Source organism: Hydra vulgaris, chromosome 01 (genome assembly GCF_038396675.1).
Source record: "Hydra vulgaris chromosome 01, alternate assembly HydraT2T_AEP".
In the NCBI taxonomy this organism is placed as follows: domain Eukaryota; kingdom Metazoa; phylum Cnidaria; class Hydrozoa; order Anthoathecata; family Hydridae; genus Hydra; species Hydra vulgaris.
The window spans coordinates 59,203,856-59,211,060 of record NC_088920.1 but is presented as its reverse complement, the minus strand read 5'-3'; positions in this window follow the sequence as shown (position 1 = coordinate 59,211,060).

Here is a 7,205-nt window from a genome sequence, read left to right as displayed (position 1 = left end):
GAATTGCAAAGAATGACTTTACATATAGAGGATTTTTTGAATGGAAGTTTTTGAAATTTTCTGTACAATTTTTATTTTTGACATTAGAAATTAGTAGCGTTGCGACATATTATATGCTCCCCCAATTTTCTTAAGCAAATGTAACTAATTAAAGCTGAAATGTATCTTAAATAAAAAAATAAGTATTTAGTTAAAAACCTCTTGATTAATGCAAAGATGAATACCTACTGTTACACTATCATACTAACGTTTACAAAACGAATTTTAACGAATTTTATAAAACTTATGAAAAAAATTCTTAATGAGAGACCAGCAACTGTGTCAATTTTCCAATCAATAATTTCTAAAACATCGGAGTCCATTAATTTGTTGGCATTTAGGAAGGTAGATTGTAGCGATAAGAGCATATTAACTTCCATGAATTAAAATGGCGCCCCCGTTACTCGTTTATTATTTATTTATCAGTCGTTTTGCTTTTAGTTCTTGTAAGGAAGTGAACCTTGAAAACGCAGTTAAGTCTAAATTAATTATTTAGCCAATAAAAAATAACTGTTTAATAAGTTTTTTATTTCGTTTTAATTATGTCTATTTAAACCGCGTGACTTAAGTTGTTATGTGAATCTTCTGACCAATGGCTATATTATTATAAAATAAAACGAAATGACATATAAAAACTATAAAAATATATTCGAAAAAACAAAAAGAAACTCTAAAAAGCTTTATTATGCAAAGCTATAGACAAAGCAAGCGGAGACATCAAAAAAACTTGGAATGTAATTAAAGAAGTAAGTGGTAAAAATAATTATGGAAGAAACACTCTGCCAAAAAAAATAACAATTGATGAAAAAAATATTTATAATAAATCAATTATTGCTGAAAAAATAAACGGTTTTTTTATTAATGCTGGTCCAATTTGACATCAAAACTCCTCTGAATTTAACTTCATTTGTGTTTTATTTAAAAAAAATTACGATAAAGTTATGAATGAACCTAGTCTTAAAATAATTGAATTGCGAACCGATGTTGTAAAATCTGTTGATAATATTATCGAACCTCTTTTCTTTCACATCTTTAATCTATCTTTTAAAACAGGTATTGTCACGGAAAAATTAAAAATTGCACAAATCACAGCGGTTATTAAGATTGGCGATGAATACATTATTTTTAATTATAGACCTCCTATATCTATATTACCGTGTCTCTCAAAATTGCTTGAAAGAATAATGTGCAATAGGCTATTTAATGGTTTATCAGAAAACGATATGTTGTATTCAAAACAGTTTGGTTTCAAAAAATATGTTCCACTTAACATGCAGTGGTTGAAGTAGCCAATCAAATAACAAACGCATTGTGTACCAACTACTTTACATATTGCGAACTAACTACTTTGCATTAAGAATTGTCATTGATCTGTCAAACGATTTTGATACTATTATATACTAATAAAAAAACTTGAATATTATGGAGTAAAAAATTGTAACTTACTTTGATTCAAAAGTTATTTGACCAATAGAAAGCAAATTATATAATATGAGCAAAAATAAACAATTCCATATGCTGTAACTTGTGGTCTCCCCAAGGGCTCTATCTTAAGACCCTTATTATTCCTAGTATTTATAAATGATTTAAATTTAGCAACAGACTTCTTAAATTGTATTCTTTTTGCAAATATTCCTACCGAGATATTAAAACACTTTTTGAAACAGCTAACGAGCAGTTGGGTAAGATTAATGAGTGGTTTATAAGTAATAAACTGTTTCTAAATGTGGATAAAACTAAATTTATTTTATTCCATAAAGTAAATAAATTAGAAAATATTCCTATTGAACTGCCAAATCTAATAGTCAAAAACGCTAACATTAAAAGAGAAACTTTAGTAAACTTTTTGGGTGTAATATTAGAAGAACATTTACATTAGAGTGATCATATAAAAAGGATAGAGAAAAAAATATCAAACAATATTACCATGATATATAGGGCTAAACCATTTCTAAACAATAAATCTTTAAAAAGTCCTATTTTAAAAAAGTAGTGCATAAATGCCCGACAAAATTATCAGATAATAACTACATTGTCCCTAAATATAATTCAAAACAAATTACATATTCAATACAATATCGTGGACCTTACTTGTGGAAAAAGTTTACTAATATTGCAAGTGCGAAAAAAGTTAAAAAATGAATCTAAACAGGTGTTTTTACTTATGGATTTTAACATATCCGATTTTAAATGCTTCTTTTAGACTAAAATTTAATTATATAAAATATGTCACAAAATGTATCAACTTTGTTTCAGTTATGATTTTTCCTCTAATCTAAAAAATTATTTTTGAAATCTAATCTGATTTCTTGAATATTTTTCTTTCTTTTTTAACTGTCAATGATTGTTATTTATTTTACTTTTATACAAATAGGTTTTAAAATATACATAAATAATACGGTTAAAATATACATAAATAATACGGTTAAAATATACATAAATAATACGGTTTAAATATACATAAATAATACGGTTAAAATATACATAAATAATACGGTTAAAATATACATAAATAATACGGTTAAAATATACATAAATAATACGGTTAAAATATACATAAATAATACGGTTAAAATATACATAAATAATACGGTTAAAATATACATAAATAATACGGTTTAAATATACATAAATAATACGGTTTAAATATACATAAATAATACGGTTAAAATATACATAAATAATACGGTTAAAATATACATAAATAATACGGTTAAAATAAACATAAATAATACGGTTAAAATAAACATAAATAATACGGTTAAAATAAACATAAATAATACGGTTAAAATATACATAAATAATACGGTTAAAATATACATAAATAATACGGTTAAAATATACATAAATAATACGGTTTAAATATACATAAATAATACGGTTTAAATATACATAAATAATACGATTAAAATATACATAAATAATACGGTTAAAATATACATAAATAATACGGTTAAAATAAACATAAATAATACGGTTAAAATAAATAATACGGTTTTTGTAAATTAACTACTCTTTTATTTCTATTTTTTTGTGCTTTATTTAAATATTACAAACTGTTATATACTTTATTTTCATATTTTTCAATAAATAATTGTATAGTATACGTATATAGTTCGGCTATTGTAATTACGTGCTCTTTAATTTATGTACTTATTATTGTTAATTTTTTTCTTTTTTTCTTTTCTTTCGATTTTTCTTGTTTACTTGATTATTACTCTTAACATGCATATTGTTCTTGAAGTATTTCTTAAACTAATTGTTATTTATTTTTACATTTATAATTTTCAATAAATAATTTGTAAAGTATAAATATATTATACCGTTATTATAAATACGTACGATTTGGGCTTGGTGATAAGACAAAATAATGTCTTCTATTTGCCTTGCCAGAGTTTTTATTTATAAACTTTTAAATTGTAAAAGTTATTAAACGGCTAAATGAACAAATCTTAACCTAATTTCCCAGGAGAATCTGAAAACTCTCTACTTTTCTTATATACAAAATTATCTAACATATGCTAATATTGCCTGGGGAATTACAAATAAATCTAAACTAAATTCTATATATATACACCAGAAACACGCATCAAGATTAATTTATAATTAAAAAAAAATTAACTCATGCCGATTTTTTACTTAAAAACTTAAATGCTTTAAATATCTATCAAATTAACGTCTACCTAAATATTTTATGTATGCTCAAATAGAAGCTCGGACTTGTCCCAACTCATTTTACTAATAACTTTTACCAAACCAACGCCAACAGATATATGATACGAAGAACAGAAAACTTCACATGACCCATAAAATAAACAAATTTTTCGAGATTTTTAATTGTATACCGTGGCCCTTATTTATACAACAAAATAATACCTCAAAATATAGAACTTACTAAATTGGATAATCTTATTCCGCTGAAGAAAAAACTAAAAGATCTCACAATTAACAAAACCTATTTTATCGATATGTATTAAATGTAAAAGAACAATTAATATAATAAAATATAATAAGAACAATTCAAGTTATAAAAATAAATAATAATAAAAATAAAAGAAGAAAAAATAAATAAATCTAGTCACCAACTATTTATAGTAAATTATTACTGAACAGTAGACCTCAAAAAGTTAATGTGTGTTTTATAAATTTACTTTTAAAATTATTATTTTATTTTGTATTTTAAAGGTTCTCGATGAAAAGACTTCTCTAAGCCTTCTGCGAGTTTTCTTATAACTACATAGTATTATTATAATATAAGAACTCTTTAGGAAATTATCAAACTTAAAAAATCCCGGAGTGACAACAACTTTGATGATGGGCAACAAGAGAATATTGAATAAAATTTGAAATTTATCGATGAATATAAATTAATTTTAATATTGAAAAAAATAACAACTTTGACTCATTGTCCTTATATTTGGGGTTATTTAATCTTATGATGATGTAACTTATGAAATACTTTTGTTAATATTTTTATTCAAAAGTTCTTTCTAAGATATTTTTTAAACATTTTTGTATATGTAAACATTTTAGCACTTCTTAGTTGTTTTATGTTTTATATTTCTTTAAATATGTATAAATATATATATGTATAAATATATATATATATATATATATATATATATATATATATATATATATATATATATATATATATATATATATATATATAAGTAAAAAACACTTATCTAACTTTTATCTTCTTTATTAAACACTTATCTAACTTTTATCTATATATATATATATATATATATATACATACATATATATATATATATATATATATATATATATATATATATATATATATATATATATATATATATACATACATATATATACCCATACATACATAAACACATTATACATATATGTTTTGCCCCTAGTTTTATATATTTATATGTTACGATTCCTCTAACTAGAAAACGAGTGAAGTCGCATCTCCTAAAAGGATCGCTAAGAAATCAGCTCCAAAAAACCTTGCCGATCATGCTCGATACAAGACCATGGTTGTTGATGCGATTAACTCGCTTAAAGAACGCAAAGGATCGTCCAGACAAGCCATCGCCAAGCACGTTAAACCCAACAAAAAGAAAGGCGATAATGTCGATTCGCAAGTGAGATTAATCTTAAGCGAATGGTGGTTGCAGGTGAGCTGGTACAAGTGAAAGGCGTTGGCGCATCCGGTTCGTTTAGTGTTGCTGCCAAGCCTGAAGCGGTTAAGAAGAAGAGTCCTACTGCAACTGTTTAAAAAGCTAATAAAGAAAGCAAAAAAGTAAAGAAAAGCACGCCAAAAAAGAAAGCCGCTCCGACAAAAAAAGTGACAGCAGCCAAAGAAAAGGCGAAAAACCCTAAAAAAAAAGGGAAAAAAGACGTCAGTGAAAAAGAGCGCCCAAAAGCCGTTGGCAGCAAAAAACCTGCTGCGAAAAAAGCAAAGCTACACCAAAGAATAATACCACCGCCAAAGTCAAAAAAAAATAAGTTTGGCTTGCCTCTTCATGTTAAACGGCTATTTTCATAGCCACTTGGAATTATTTCCATAATAAAAATCTTAAAAACCTAAAAAGAATTTCATTGTTTAAACGGTAAACTTAAATGCACCTTCTTAATTTCTGACATATATATTATAGTTTACAGTATTTTTTTTTCAGATTTTTGAATTTTTTTTCTTCTTTTTTTTCTTCTCATTTGTTTTAATATTTTTTGTTTTCAATTTTTTTACACTAAAAAAAAATATGAGCTTTGTTTTATTAAATTTTTATTTTACTTTAAAAGTTTAAGTGTTTTTTTTAATGAGTGACTAAGGGTTTGGTTTGGATCAGCATCAAGGCAGGCTTAGGGTTAGGGTTACGGCAAGGTTTAAATATTACTGTAGTTTAAATATTACTGTAATTAATCGTTTAAAAAAAAAAATGTTTTCTATTTTTATTTATTTCTAATATTGTTTATATATACTTTTTTTAATAGTTCATATTTTTCATACTTAATTGTATCTGTTCTTCATATTGCTTATATTTAGTTTTTTAATAATTCAGATTATCCATTTTATGTTTTTTCTATACTTCATATTATTCATACTTATATCTAGAAAATTTTAAAAAGTTTGTTTTAAATTTTATTCAAATTAAAATTTGAGAAACCACGGCCTACTTAATAACAGGCCTAAAAGACGCGCGCTAAAAAAAAAAACTATAGGCGGATGTTTGTAAAAACAAAAATGGAGAAAGTTTTTTTTTTTTTTTTTTAGTGTTATATATATATATATATAACACTATATATATATATATATATATATATATATATATATATATATATATATATATATATATATATATATATATATATATATAACACTTTATATATATATATATGTATATACATATATATATATGTATATACATGTATATATATATATATATATATATATATATATATATATATATATATATATGTATATACATATATATATATGTATATACATGTATATATATATATATATATATATATATATATATATATATATATAGTATATATATATATATGTATATATATATATATATATGTATATATATAAATATATGTATATATATATATATATATATATATATATATATATATATATATATATATATATATATATATATATATATATATATATATATATATATATATATATATATATATATATATATATATATATATTTAAATTACTAACTAATATATAAATCAGTTATGTATGTAGATATAATGCAGTAATGTATTTACATAATATGATCATATTATGTAAATAAATTACTGCATTATATCTATATTTCATGATATACTATACAATATGTATTTAAAATCAATTGCTTGTAATTATTTAATAATTAATATTATTTTATTTGTATTTTATATATTTAGCAAAATGTAATCTTTTAAAACAAAAATTACTATAGCATGCCCTTTAAATGTTGTGTAACTGGTTGTAGAGGTAACTATGATAAAGAACATAAAGTTAAACTTTTTCGATTACCAAACAAAAACCGTAATCCTCAAGAAAGAGAAAGATGGATTAAATCTATTCCAAGAGAAAACACTCCAAATAGTCCAAATACATTCATTTGTGAAAATCATTGGCCAGGTAATTCTGAAACTTGTCACATTTATGGTAAAATTCGTCCTTA